A 14,962-nucleotide genomic window follows, 5' to 3' on the forward strand; every position below is an offset into this window, starting at 1 on the left:
CTGTGTAAAAAAGTGTCTCCTATTTTCTGTTCTGAATGCCCCTTTTTCTAAACTCCATTTGTGACCCCTGGTCCTTGTTTCTTTTTTCAGGCTGAAAAAGTCCCTTGGGTCGACACTGTCAATACCTTTTAGAATTTTGAATGCTTGAATTAGGTCGCCACGTAGTCTTCTTTGTTCAAGACTGAACAGATTCAATTCTTTTAGCCTGTCTGCATATGACATGCCTTTTAAGCCCGGAATAATTCTGGTCGCTCTTCTTTGCACTCTTTCTAGAGCAGCAATATCTTTTTTATAGCGAGGTGACCAGAACTGCACACAATATTCAAGATGAGGTCTTACAAGTGCATTGTACAGTTTTAACATTACTTCCCTTGATTTAAATTCAACACTTTTCACAATGTATCCGAGCATCTTGTTAGCCTTTTTTATAGCTTCCCCACATTGCCTAGATGAAGACATTTCTGAGTCAACAAAAAACTCCTAGGTCTTTTTCATAGATTCCTTCTCCAATTTCAATATCTCCCATATGATATTTATAATGTACATTTTTATTTCCTGCGTGCAGTACCTTACACTTTTCTCTATTAAATGTCATTTGCCATGTGTCTGCTCAGTTCTGAATCTTGTCTAGATCATTTTGAATGACCTTTGCAGCTGCAACAGTGTTTGCCACTCCTCCTACTTTTGTGTCGTCTGCAAATTTAACAAGTTTGCTTACTATCCTAGAATCTAAATCATTAATGTAGATTAGGAATAGCAGAGGACCTAATACTGATCCCTGTGGTACACCGCTGGTTACCACACTCCATTCTGAGGTTTTTCCTCTAATCAGTACTTTCTGTTTTCTACATGTTACCCCATGGGTTTTGACTGCGCTTTACACATTACTGTGTATAGCCAGTCATATTATTTAAGCAAAATAAAGCTTATTTTCACCATTGAACTGTGTTGGGTCGTTATTCTATTGCACTGCAGCATCACTGCACCTGAGCACTGCAAACCACTTTGCCACAAACCCACACACTGAATGCTGGCAGTGAGCAAGCTGTGTGGAAAAATACTAAAAATTGCCCCCACTTTCTACCTTCTAGTCAGAGCTCTGTTGTATCTTCCTGAACTGTAAGTGAGTTTAGTGCTCATGCAGCCACGTTCCACTGCTGGTGAAGATCATATCTTGAACTAAGAGAGTTTTTTAACTCTGTGTGTGTCCAGTGGTTTCATACATATATGGGTGTTGTTTTCATAATATTGTGACACAGAGGGCGCAATTAAATGCGTCACATGAGGCTCCACCCCTATTGGACTGATGATGTTACATCTCCATCGCCTCACAATCACTGGAAGTTTGCAATCAGGTACAAATGGCTTTTTGCTTCTATTTATTGGTTCAAAATGCATCTCATTTAAGTTTTCGTATAGTATTTTCAGGTTGTGATTAATTCAATATGAATGATGCATGCATTTTGCACAGGTGATTCTACTTTGTACTGTACATATTTCAACATACACATTACATAGCAACATTGTTATTGGCAAGTATTCTCACATGCCTTCTAGTGACTCCAATAGAAAACCGTAATTGTTATCCCTAAATCTGTAACCAGTGCGTTTTAATAGACCAAGTTTACAACTGGAACTGCAGACACTTGGTTTGTTAATTTGTTTGGAATTTTCCAATAAATCGTTTCTTTAATATATCATCTGTTATTGTGTAACTTTCATTGCCAATTCCACTCAAGGGCTACTTAAACATCAAAACTGTTCCAATATCTATGAGTCACAACAGAAACTAAAGTAGGTTCACAGGTAATACATGAGCCAACATTCTTCTAAAGACAATGCATACCAACCCTGCTTCTAGAGTCATAGTAATTGCTTTAGTTTTGCTGCACACTGGCTCTCCTGAGGGGAGTTATACACAGGCACGTGGACTTGTTTCATTCGAAGCATCTAATTATTTTTGCAGGAAAATATCTAGCACTGTTATATTTGGTATGCACTCATACATATTGTATCATACGATGAAACACAACAGCTTGGCTGTAGTCACATGGACTTTTTGCATTGCTCTTGTTGAAAAACATTCATTGTCCAAATTGAAGCAGATCACCCTTCTAGAAGTGCTTCAAGAGCCATTCTGTACATTACGTGTTCTGCGTTTTTGTATCTTAATCTTTTGATGGCAAAATGTGGTCATATTGAGCAATGATTACAATACAACTTCTAGTACACACACTGTGACAACAACAGCAGTATGAAATGACCAGGTGACTTTATAGATGTACTTACACATACTTCTTATCCCTTGTTCAGGGATTAGCTAACCCTTAAACACTGGGTCTATGCAGCAGATGAGCTGTGAACAGATCACTTCATTTCAGTTGTTTGACATCCCCATCCCCTTCTAAAGTCCTTTTAGATTCTTCTAGCATACTCCTGCATAGGGTTATTTAGTTATATTGACTCAATGTGCCCTATTCATAAACCAACCCTTAGAGATCTTTATTTAATGAATAAAGCCTATTCATGAAAATAGGCTTTAAAAAAATAAAAAATAATAAATATATATATAAATAAATACCTTGTGAGTTAAACCTTTGTTAATATCTTAATAAAAATCATACTGCTATCAGAATCATACTGAAATTCTTTATGAAGAACAGTAAAGTACTGTAGGAATAATGCACACTCAATGACTCAATCATTCTGTGTGTGTGTGTGTGTGTGTGTGTGTGTGTGTGTGTGTGTGTGGTGTGTATATATATATATATATTATATATATTCCTCTCTCTCTCTATGAGAGCCGTGTGAGATGGTAGCTATTTCCTAAAATTTTGCAAGTAACCGTCAAAATAGATTCTTTCTAATTAAGAACAGAATATTGTGGATGTAGACACCCAAAATACATGCGGGTGTTTTATGTTGTCTAAACGTCTACCATAAAACCGTTTTCGATGTGCCCCGATGTACATTTAGTTTTTTGATCCGCTGTGTCCCGTCTTCTGGTTGTAAGTTCCCTGATTGCGTGGCTATTGAAATTCATCTAGAGACCAACCTGTTCAAGTTAAAAGCTCAGCAGAAAAGCCTGACTGTGATAAGTGTTGAAGGGTGATGTCAAATGTTGATGTGGAGGATGCTCTGGTATGGTATGGGTTGATTACATAGATAAAGCACTGTCCCTATGTTTTGCTTTCTCATTGAACCTGATCATTCCTAACCCATTGCTGAATAAAATCATCTCACTCCCTAATACTTTAAAAGACATCCACATGATTAGCATTGCAAAGCATGCCAGCATGCAAATCATCCCAATCTCAACTTCTACAAGCTTTCAACATTAAACTGTCCAAACAAGTTGTGGGATCCATCTACAATGGATAATAAAAACATCTGTCTCCAAACAAACAGTTACCAGACCTTTTATATTATTTGCTTAGGACTCCATGAGTATGTTTTAAATTGTATTTATTTAGTTCTCTGAGTTAATAGCAAGTCTAACTGTAATGTACCCAGGACAACAATCTATGTGTTCATGTTTGTGTACCGTACATGCATTGGAACTCCTGAGCACAATGGACAGCTTTGATGTTGGACTTTTTGTCTAAATAGGGTTCAAACACAGGGAGCATGTTGTGGCGGTGGCTTGCCATGGGCTCAGCGAGAAGAAAGGAAACACTTTCAAAGATTTCTTTGGTGCTGGAAAGTCTGTTTATTGTAGAAATGGACTGGCGCTGATAAGTGCCGTTGTTTTAGAGAAATGGACTGGCGCTGATAAGTGCCGTTGCTTTAGAGAAATGGACTGGCACTGATAAGTGCCGTTGCTTTAGAGAAATGGACTGGCGCTGATAAGTGCCATTCCTTTAGAGAAATGGACTGGCGCTGATAAGTGACGTTGGTCTTTAGCCCTTGCTGCTGTCCTCTCTCAGCACCCTCACTGTCAGCCCGCAGGCGGCAGCTTTCTATAGGGTCTGCAGGCTGGAAAGAGCGGACCTGATTGGAACCAGGCTGCAACAGCAACATGTCCCATTCAGCGGGTCCACGAGATGCAACGCAATACTAATACTAATGCTAATGATACTACCACTACTACTACTGCTACTGCTACCACTACTACTGCTACTGCTACTACTACTACTGCTACCGCTACTACTACTACTGCTACTACTACTACTACTACTGCTACTACTACTACTACTACTGCTACCGCTACTACTACTACTACTACTGCTGCTACTACTACTACTGCTACTGCTACTACTACTACTGCTACCGCTACTGCTACTGCTACTGCTACTGCTACTACTACTAATGCTACTGCTAACTGCTACTGATGACGATGACGATGACGATGATGATGACTGACGATGACGACTATGATGATGACGATGCTATGATGCTACTGCGATGGCTCACTATGACGAATGATGCTAACTACTGACTACTGATGACGCTGATCGATGATGACTGCGATGCTACGATACTACTGCTACTGCTGACTACTGCTACTGCTAGCGTACGCTACCGCTACTGCTATGCTACTGCTTACTATACTACTGTAACTGCTACTGCTACTACTGCTACTGCTACTACTGCTACTGCTACTGCTACTGCTACTGCTACTACTGCTACTACTACTGCTACTGCTACTGCTACTGCTACTGCTACTGCTACTGCTACTGCTACTGCTACCGCTACTGCTACTGCTACTACTGCTACTGCTACTACTGCTACTGCTACTACTACTACTACTAATAATAATAATAATAATAATAATAATAATAATAATAATAATTTTGTTTTTCTTTGAGTATTCATTCTTTAACCAGGACTAACCTCATTGAGACTGAAGCCTCATTTACAAAAGTGTCCTGGCAGGATGACCCGAAACAGACAGCAGTAATTTCACATTCCTAAAAACAACAACATGCCTGTAAAAGATAATCTCATCATACATTAATTCTGGGATCAGAAACACTTGTGCTTCCACAATTCCTGGAACCTATTTGTTCCCTAATTGTTTTGCACATAATTAATATTTTTGTAAAATTAGCAGTAAACTTTTACACATGTGCAAACACCACAAGTTTACAGCCTTACTATTTAGAGTGGTTGCCACTCTAGTTGATAAATACAAAAGTGTTCACAGACCTCCCCTTCCGACAGAAGTGTAAGCCAACAGCAGATCACAAGGATCTCCATAGTCCTCACTTTTAACTGATCAAGAACAAGAAAAGGCTGCAAGGTTGTAAATAAAACATGGAGTGATATAACAAATTACTTCAAACTTAACTCTGAGAAAAGAGAGAAACAGAGAAACCAAAGAGAAATGGAGCACAGCTCACACTACTGTACTTTACCTGAGAAAACAGAGAAATAGAGAAACCAAAGAGAAATGGAGCACAGCTCACACGATTGTACTTTACCTGAGAATATAAAGAGAAACAGAGAAACCAAAGAGAAATGGAGCACAGCTCACACTACTGTACTTTACCTGAGAATATAAAGAGAAACAGAGAAACCAAAGAGAAATGGAGCACAGCTCAACCTAATGTACTTTACTGAGACTATAAAGAGAAACAGAGAAACCAAAGAGAAATGGAGCACAGCTCACACTACTGTACTTTACCTGAGAATATAAAGAGAAACAGAGAAACCAAAGAGAAATGGAGCACAGCTCAACCTAATGTACTTTACTGAGACTATAAAGAGAAACAGAGAAACCAAAGAGAAATGGAGCACAGCTCACACTACTGTACTTTACCTGAGAATATAAAGAGAAACAGAGAAACCAAAGAGAAATGGAGCACAGCTCACACTACTGTACTTTACCTGAGAATATAAAGAGAAACAGAGAAACCAAAGAGAAATGGAGCACAGCTCACACTACTGTACTTTACCTGAGAAAATAGAGAAATAGAGAAACCAAAGAGAAATGGAGCACAGCTCACACGATTGTACTTTACCTGAGAATATAAAGAGAAACAGAGAAACCAAAGAGAAATGGAGCACAGCTCACACTACTGTACTTTACCTGAGAATATAAAGAGAAACAGAGAAACCAAAGAGAAATGGAGCACAGCTCACACTACTGTACTTTACCTGAGAAAATAGAGAAATAGAGAAACCAAAGAGAAATGGAGCACAGCTCACACGATTGTACTTTACCTGAGAATATAAAGAGAAACAGAGAAACCAAAGAGAAATGGAGCACAGCTCACCCTACTGTACTTTACTGAGACTATAAAGAGAAACAGAGAAACCAAAGAGAAATGGAGCACAGCTCACATTACTGTACTTTATTATATCATGTACTTTATTATATTTATTAAATAAATTATATCACAGGATTGCAGTATTGCTCTACTGATTGTGTTATTGTAGTTGTATATAAACATATTGGTTTCATCAATTATCAATTACTTAAAATAAGACACATTTTCCTGCAAGGTTCAGGTCCATTCTGAGAGGGTCTACCACATTCAGTCTTTTGTGTGCCCCACTTATCATGTAACTTAAATCAATAATCTGACAACAATTACTAGCAGACTAATACTTGCCATTGAGGTGTTTCATTCGTTGTTTTTGTTCTGGTTGCATCATCAACCTTGTAAACTGGTCTTGAGTTTTGCTGTTAAGGATCACAATAGCTTTTGATTAATAATTACCAGCACAGAGTATTGTGTACCGAGACTCTGGTAAACAGAAACCAGTGGAAAAAAAAAAAAAAAAACATACACTCTCCCTTTGCTAGCTGTAGAGCTGTATTGTTATAAGTGTATAGGCAAAATCATGCTGGGATTTCTGGTAACCCATTTCTTTATTTCTCAGCTCAGTAACAGAAATCAAGCCGTGCGTTTTTGCCAGAAACTCTTGAAGACAAGCCCAAGCTCCAGTGGCTCCAATTCAAAGAGCAGCTATTGATCCCAGGCTGTTTCTATTGATTTCACATCACTTCTGTCGTTAATCATGTTCTCCTTGTTATCCTTTCGCACTGCTTTTCTATTGACTGACTTCAAACCACAGTCTAGGCTTTTGAGCCTTATTCAAAATAAGTAGATATTTTTCTGTTGCAAAGAAACAAATCGCTTTTCCAAACCATGTGTTTTATAAATCAATGAATAAACTCAGCAACAAAAGAAAAAATAGAAACTAATTCATGTGAACATAGCATTACAGTACAGCAGCTCAGTGGGAAGGTTGTGAAGTAAATGGTTCATTCTGTATGAACAGGTTAAACGCTCATTCAGAACTGATGCTTACATGCAAATGCTTCTCTGTAAGTCAGGAAGGCAATGTTCTTGGCTAATGCATCCAATAGTTTGCATATCTCTATGGGTTAGGAAGGGCTGCCCTCATCTATTTAAAATGGACAAAATTTACCCACTGATGATGTAACGACAGACAATGCCATTGATGAAGGCATTATAGCTGAAACATTTGCGTATTTGACTTAGTTTCTTATATATTTTATCCCCAAGGTATTTATCATAGGTGACAGGATATTTCATAAATGCATCCTACGGTAGATTTGGAATTAACAAAAGTGAGTTTGGTGTTTCATTTGTTAAATTTTTCTCTTTCAAGTGCTGGAAGTGTGGGAAAGTGTAAGGTAGGACTTTTCACTCTGTTTTATTGATCAAAGGAAATTCCTCAGAGTGAATCAACACCCACTGAAAGGAAACAATACTGTACACACACAAAACGGCACAGCTTTTATTGAATGACCAAACCTAGGCAGTGTAGGAGCAATGTATTTGTTCCAAAGGCAGTGCTCTGATAGGAAAAAAGCCCCACCTTAAATACAACAAATTCAGTACCATGAGTCTATACTGAAGTGAAGAAAAAAACAAACAAACAGTACAGATCTTACAACATAGGAAAGACTATATTTCATTGTTCAGGAAGATGAGAATCCAAGAGGACAGCAACAGCAGGTAATTATGAGAGGGATTTTGTTCGTTCTTTGTTTAGTTGGGTAAACTCAAGCCTTCTGTTTACTCTTGCAGCCATTTTAACAGAGACCTGCTTAATCAGCAAGGGCTTCTCAGCAAATGTAATCATTTTTCCCTCACCTTTGATGTACTGTAGCTTTCTTGGGCTGTGATGAGGGCTGGATAGACAATCTTATGAAGCCACCGGAGGCAAACACAAGGCCACAGACAGGTCAGATAGGAGCCATGCATACAGAACAGAGATCCAGCGCTGTTTTCTATGCTGCTCAATGGCAACTGGCAACAGAAGGTCTCTCATTGGCTGTGGCTTCATTGGGCATGTCTATCAAACAGCATTGTGATGTATAAGTAAACACTGCATGTTCCGTGCAATGTTTTGCAAGATGATAACACTATTCTGGAAATGCCTCAAGACACACGATTTAAATATCTAAACACTGAAGTGGGACAATCATGGAAAATCTATTGATGAACTGTGGAAGGCCCACCACTATCCACTGATAGTGGGTTATTCCAGGTTCTCTAAAAAGCTACAACATGAAGGCAAGGAACACTCCCATACAAAGTGCACCAGTCTGGCACAGAAGGGTGTTTCAATGATTACTGGATATATGTGTATCTGCTCTAAGTCAAGCTCGCTCTTACATCTAATTATCTACTGCATTCCTTGTGCTGCTCTTATTTCAAATTGATCTTACTACTGATTTTACTGTACTTTGTAACTGCTCTTATCTGTAATGGGATATTCAGTAATGTGAATGAAAAAATGGCTGAATGAAAAAACTGCTGAATGGCAATTCTGTGACCAAACAGAGAATGAATGACAGAACATGCTACAAATGAAAGAAAAAAACTGGCTGTATGAGCTTCAAAAACATTTTCTGTTATTTATTTATGTTATTTAGTTATTTACTTATGCTGTTTCAACTATATATAAACAAAATACTGTTGTTACCTCCAGAGAAGACAATTATTACCTCCAGTGTGCAATGCCCTCAGCCTGCAGCTTCAGGCATTAGAGCCCCCTATCGGTAACAATAGTCTTCTCTATATGTATATAGACACAGACTAAAACTTATCTTATAATTGAACTAATATGGTATATTTGAAGCTGTTGCTACTCCACCACTAGCTGTAAAACTGGGGGCAATGTTTTCCACCCGTGTGCTTTTGAAAGAATCGCATGCATAGCTGAAGAAGGTGTGGGGCTACCTCCTGTGATGGAATGTGTACAGCTCTACTCTCCTCCTTCGATTTAGTTGTTTACCTGTGAAGAGAACAGAGGCGAGCCAGCATACTTTACACCTGATCCAAGAATTCCGCAAGTCTGAAAACAGACTTTGACAGTGCAGGTTAATGATTAGACAACAGTATCGACTGATTTTCTTTTAAAAAATAATATGTATTTTAGACCTCATGTATAAAGTGATATGGATCATTTTTGTAGAGTTTCACTGCCACATACAGTATTGTGCAAATGCATTAGAACACCCCATTGTTTGTGCTGGTTTTGGTTTGTTGTGCATATGAAATCAAAACACTGGAACTGAAAATCTTGAAACATTGTCAACATAGGCAAATCTGTGATTGTCTAATTTAATTGATGACTTTAATAGACAGACCGCAATTAATTTAAAACAGTAAGGTAAAAGGAACACATAGCAGCAAATGATAAAATGCAGGAGACTTTGTAGGTTGTTTAAGATGCCTAATTAAAATACTAAGTGGCCTGACATTTTCACACACCAGTGCCTCTTGTTTCCATATTACTGATTACTGACCAGAAATGTAAATTCTCACACCCAGAGGTTTTCATGCAGGTCAGTATATAAAAGATATGTCTTGAGGTGTTCTAATGCATTGGCACATTATTGTTATACAAAATATGCCGTAAGGATGCAACTCTTTTATTATGCTACAGTTACACATATCAAGGCAGCCATGTAAAAGTCAACACTACTTTCCTCAATCTTCCATAACTAATGAGCCCTATTAAGAAGCTAAGAAGTGTGAATAATCTATGAAGTAGCCTAATTCAATAACGTTCAAAGATGAGTTTGATGTCTTTTTCCTTCCTGATTTAGACAAATGATAAGCACAGCGGACAGGTTTACTCACCCATTAATGTTAATGATTCAGTTTACAAAAACAATCATAAATCAGCGGGCTGTTTTTCCAGTAGGAATTACATTCAGGCAGTAACTGAATCAGCTACAAGCGTTCACCTGGTCGCAACTTTAAACAGCATTGTTGTGACAGTCAGCACCTTTATACAAGAATTGAATTGGAAGTAGTGAGCAAAGCTAACCTGATGATCACTATCTCTTCATGCCAATTAACTGGGAACAAACACACTCCGAGTGACACTGGACAAACACTTTGACCTGCACCTTCAGGGGCGCTGTAAGCTTGAGGTTTGGGGGTGTCTATTTAAAACCAGTGGGGGGGCGGGGGGATAGGGTTAGGGATAGGGTTAATAAGATAGAATGCAAAACATTGAAATTAAGATTTCTCAACAGATAAAAGCTTAATATATTATTTATTTTTTTTTTTTAATTTGGAGTACCCAATAGCTCCCCTGAGTTTATAACTCACCCATAGCCCATCAATCGAACATTTTCAACCATTTTCCAATTCTCTCTGAACACATTTTCCAATAAAAACAACTGAATAAGAAAAACATACAAATCATTGCGTTCGTTAAAGAGCAAGAATGTTGTTTACTTTTTTATTGCACAGTCCGTCCTGTCCTGTCCTGTCGTCCCCCCCTCCTTTATCTTTGCTGAAACATTTACTTTCAGTGAAATGACATGACCAGCAACTTGTTCTAAAATGCTGAGCGCCCAGGATGGCCTTCTGCTCACATAATCATTATGAAATGGCAGAATGTGACCCGGGCTGCCAACACAATGAAAAAGTTGCATTTTCCTCTCATTTTTTGCCACCCATAAGTGTCAACAGTTTTACCACATTACTTGATGACATTCAGCAATTGGCAGGGACATTGTCAGAATGAAGGAAAATGTTCATATGGAACAATGAAAACCCCCGAAGTGCCAGCTCTGTTCAATGCTCATGTTTGGTAACTGCACAATTCAAAACCTGTGGGAGTTTGACTTATAAGATATTGCAACAAGTAGGCCTTTAAACCAGCTCTTGAAAATTCATATGTTTTGATGAGATAGGACACAAAACAGTGACTGGCAGGCAGCCACTGGCTGATTGCACTGCTCATGTTTGTTGGCAAAAAGCTTCTTTTCTGTGACCCTTGGAGGTCGCCTGTTCGCATTTAATTTTCAGCTGTATCAGTAGGATTTTTGTTAAATTTGTTATATGCATACATCCTATCTATCTTCCTTCTCCCTGACTGAATGCAAGCCAAATTCAAACAGCAAAATTTCCGGAACTGCCACTGAATCTCTTTTGTGACACTTGCCCCATTCTCACTAGCAGTGCTTCCACAGAAATGGCATGACAGTGCGTAAAAACTCACCCACTTGCAACATCATAAAGCCAGTCTGACTGGAATGGCATGCCATATACAAAAATGTGGTGAATTGATTGGGTAGAAGAACGTCTATAAATAAAGGGCTGTCATCAGTTCTTCCAGTATTAGACACTGCATATTCTAGGCAAATAGTTGCGTTTTAACACCTTTTCAGCTTGTTGAAAATAGGACAGTTATGTGCACTGAGTTCCTAACCTTGGTGGAGTAAATGAGCGAACATTGCATCCTGTTGTGTGATGACTGTCAAAGAGGAATCATTCTTTCCTAACAGCATTGGGGTGCACCTCCCATTGACAGGACCATTGTCTAAGAAACACATCACGTAGCCTGATTGCACTAACGCTTCCAACGTATTAACACAAGGTAAGTTTCCTTTGTATGGCTCGATAGAATAAGCAAATAGATATGATATATAATTGATCAGCAGAATCTAGAAATATCACGTGTTATTGTGAAGATATGTGTGCAACAGCTAAATATGCTTAAGAATTAATGTCTGATAAAGCAGTCATTACCTGCTAGATAATGTACAGCATCGACAGATAGGTGACAAGTAGGCTAGGGCAGAGGATTTTAATGCAATTGTAAACAAATGTTTTTGTGTATGAAGACATTTTTTTAAATGTGTTTTTAAGTTAGATTTTAGGGTTAGGGTTCGCAATCACAGGATAATGTAGATCACCCAAATGACCCACATTTACCCAAATTATCATTAAAACCCATAGACCTGCAACAGTCATTGTACAATCCGGCAAACAAAAATGCCATATAAGATTACTGTTTGTCATTGTCAGCATATGATTGTATGTACACTTCATTCATTGATTGGTTCTTCATTGAAGTTGCAAATTACATGAATTTTAATAAATCTGTGTTGTTGTTTCCTTTATCTTGTGTTGATCTGAAATGTAATTTGAAGTAATTGAGGTCAGATTAATCATTGTCCAACTTTGTTTTTTTTTTTTGTGGAAGGAGGTTACCCCGGACCCCCCACTCCTCCTCCTGCTCATCCACGACAAATATCCTGGACCAGCATTCCAGCTGATAAAACTTGGGACTATGCAGTGACCATTCTATTCTGATTGAGACATCTGCAATTGTGTCTATAGGACACAGCAGTTAAGACATTGCTCAAAGGAAGCTAACAGTGCTTTTATCCCAGTGCTAGTTGACCTGCAGAAATGCTTCACCAGCTGGTAAAGACAGTTGCAATTTCCACACCCTGCCTTGGGGAACATAGGCATCCATGTTGTCACATCACCAACAATGTCACAGGTGAAGACTGGGTTTGTCACCCACCATAGCCTGTAATATCACTCTGTCCATTAATGGAGATAGTAACCAGTGTTAGCTAATTCCCATCAAGAAGTCGAAGAGAAATGATATCTGCTCCCATAAAGCTGTAGTAAGGTTATGTACATATTGACTTCCTTTTAAAGCCATGTTTTATGGCTCTTTTGGGGGCTTTTTCTCACAGGTTGTCAAGTCAGAAGGTCATGGGCACTGTGTGTATGTGTGTGTGTGTGTGAGTGTGTATATACATGTGGTATACTATGCTCCAGCCAGTATTAGAGCACTCTTGGCACACACAGCTTTCCAGTTCTTGTTACAAGGCATTATACACGCATACATGCATGCATACTTACACACATTCTGTAATGTATATAAGAAAGACACATACAGGTACCACTGATAATCATCGTGTAAGGGAAAAGGACTAGTGTAATTTCAAAAATAAGATTCTATTCTATACAGCAGTGCATCTTTACACATTTCAAACTCTATCATGCTCTAACAAAGCCACGCTTAAGGGCTCCCTAATTGAAACGCTTCGGGGAAATTTCCAGCTACCTCTGGGATTTCAGTGCTTGCCGAAGTCGTTATTTGCAGTAATCCTGGCTAATCTTATTATTCTACACTTGTAATATTTGTATGACTGTAATTCTAAATGTATACCTCCAGTCGTAACATGTTGAGCAGCTCCATTAGCTAAACTCGCAAAGTGCTAACTTAAAACGCAAAATGTTTGGAGAGATTGTAAGTTTTCAAAGTCTGCAGTACAAAGCTGCAGTCTAAGTGCCATCGCTGCGAGTGGCGGTTTTGTTACATCACGTGTGTTGCGCAGTCCATGCTCAGGTAGGGTTAGGGTTAACTAACAGTGGCAGAGACCTCAATACAGGTGCGTGCATGTTCTGTCCACTGCCATTGTGACACTTACTGGCATGTGGCAGATAATTCAATTATACAGCATGGACTGTGGCGGTGTGCTGATGCTGGTAATTTCAGAGTAATTACCTTCTAAGAAAACTAAGGAAAGTGAAAAAAAAGATTTAGTATGAAAAGGATAGATGAAACATGTATATTTTAACTATACTTTCAGAAATATACTTCACTACATATTACAATGGAATGGGTAATTTTCACGGAAATCGTAAAAATCTGTGACAGTCATGGAAAAAATACAGCCTTGCTTATCACTTGTCACCTGAACCCTATTCAAACAAATTAAGTGTTCTGCTGTGCCTCCAAGGCCATAATGCTATAATGTCCATGTTGAATCAAACTCATACACTCTAACACAGTTATGGGACATGCTCTGGAGGATATGTCCAGAACTAGGAATTACACTTCAGATGTTAGGATTAGAATTAGCATAAGGTTCCTAAAAGAAATTCTAATCCCCAAACTATGTTAAGAGCCTTACTTAGCATAGCAAAAACCCTGCCAAGCAATAATTTAGAAACAGGACATGATCCTGAATATAAAAATGAGCAAGTCATGGAGACCTTAGGGTCAGCCTCTAGACTGCAAACCATTTTATGTAGAAATTAATTCATGGACAGAATGAACATTTTGCAATACTAGTAAAAAAAAAAAAAAAAAAAAAAGGAGCCCCTAAATGAAGAGAGTCTGTCCCAGTTTGATAGATAAACTCCCACATTGTAATGCTTCATATTCATAAACAGCATTGTGACGCGTTTGAATTATTAAATAATTCTCTCTGTTTCATCTAGGTGTAATGGCAGTGTTGTGTGACAAATGCAGACAAGCCTGACTCTTTTGCATTGTCATTAAGATGCTTGTTTGCGGTTCGCAGAGCCACTGGTTCATGCCCAACATCCGCCCTGACACACAGGCAAACTGCAGTCACTGTGATTGCTTGTGTTTTGTGATACACTTCCTTTATTATTTATAAATCTAAACTTCTACTGTTATAATTATTATTATTAGTAGTATTATTATTATTATTATTATTATTATTATTTATTATTATTATTATTATTATTGCCGTTACCATGATTCAGGGGGCAGGAGCTTGTGGCATGAATTACAGTCAGCACTCACATATCAAACCCTATAACATGTTGATTTCAATGACGGTTAAATGCATGTGACACATATCTGATTACAGTCAGCACTAACATATTAAACCCTATAACATGTTGACTTCAGTGATGGTTAAATGCATGTGACACATATCTGATTACAGTCAGCACTAACA

The 14,962-nt window shown here is 38.3% G+C and overlaps 1 long non-coding RNA gene across 1 annotated transcript; it reads left to right on the forward strand.

Annotated features, from left to right (window-relative positions):
- Positions 1 to 7,758: 7,758 nt before the first annotated feature.
- LOC121313785 lies at positions 7,759 to 14,623 on the forward strand. The gene is made up of 3 exons (XR_005950038.1): positions 7,759 to 7,934; positions 11,732 to 11,823; positions 12,433 to 14,623. It is a non-coding gene; the product is annotated as an uncharacterized LOC121313785 (long non-coding RNA).
- Positions 14,624 to 14,962: the final 339 nt, after the last annotated feature.

This window comes from Polyodon spathula, chromosome 4, assembly GCF_017654505.1.
Source record: "Polyodon spathula isolate WHYD16114869_AA chromosome 4, ASM1765450v1, whole genome shotgun sequence".
NCBI lineage: Eukaryota > Metazoa > Chordata > Actinopteri > Acipenseriformes > Polyodontidae > Polyodon > Polyodon spathula.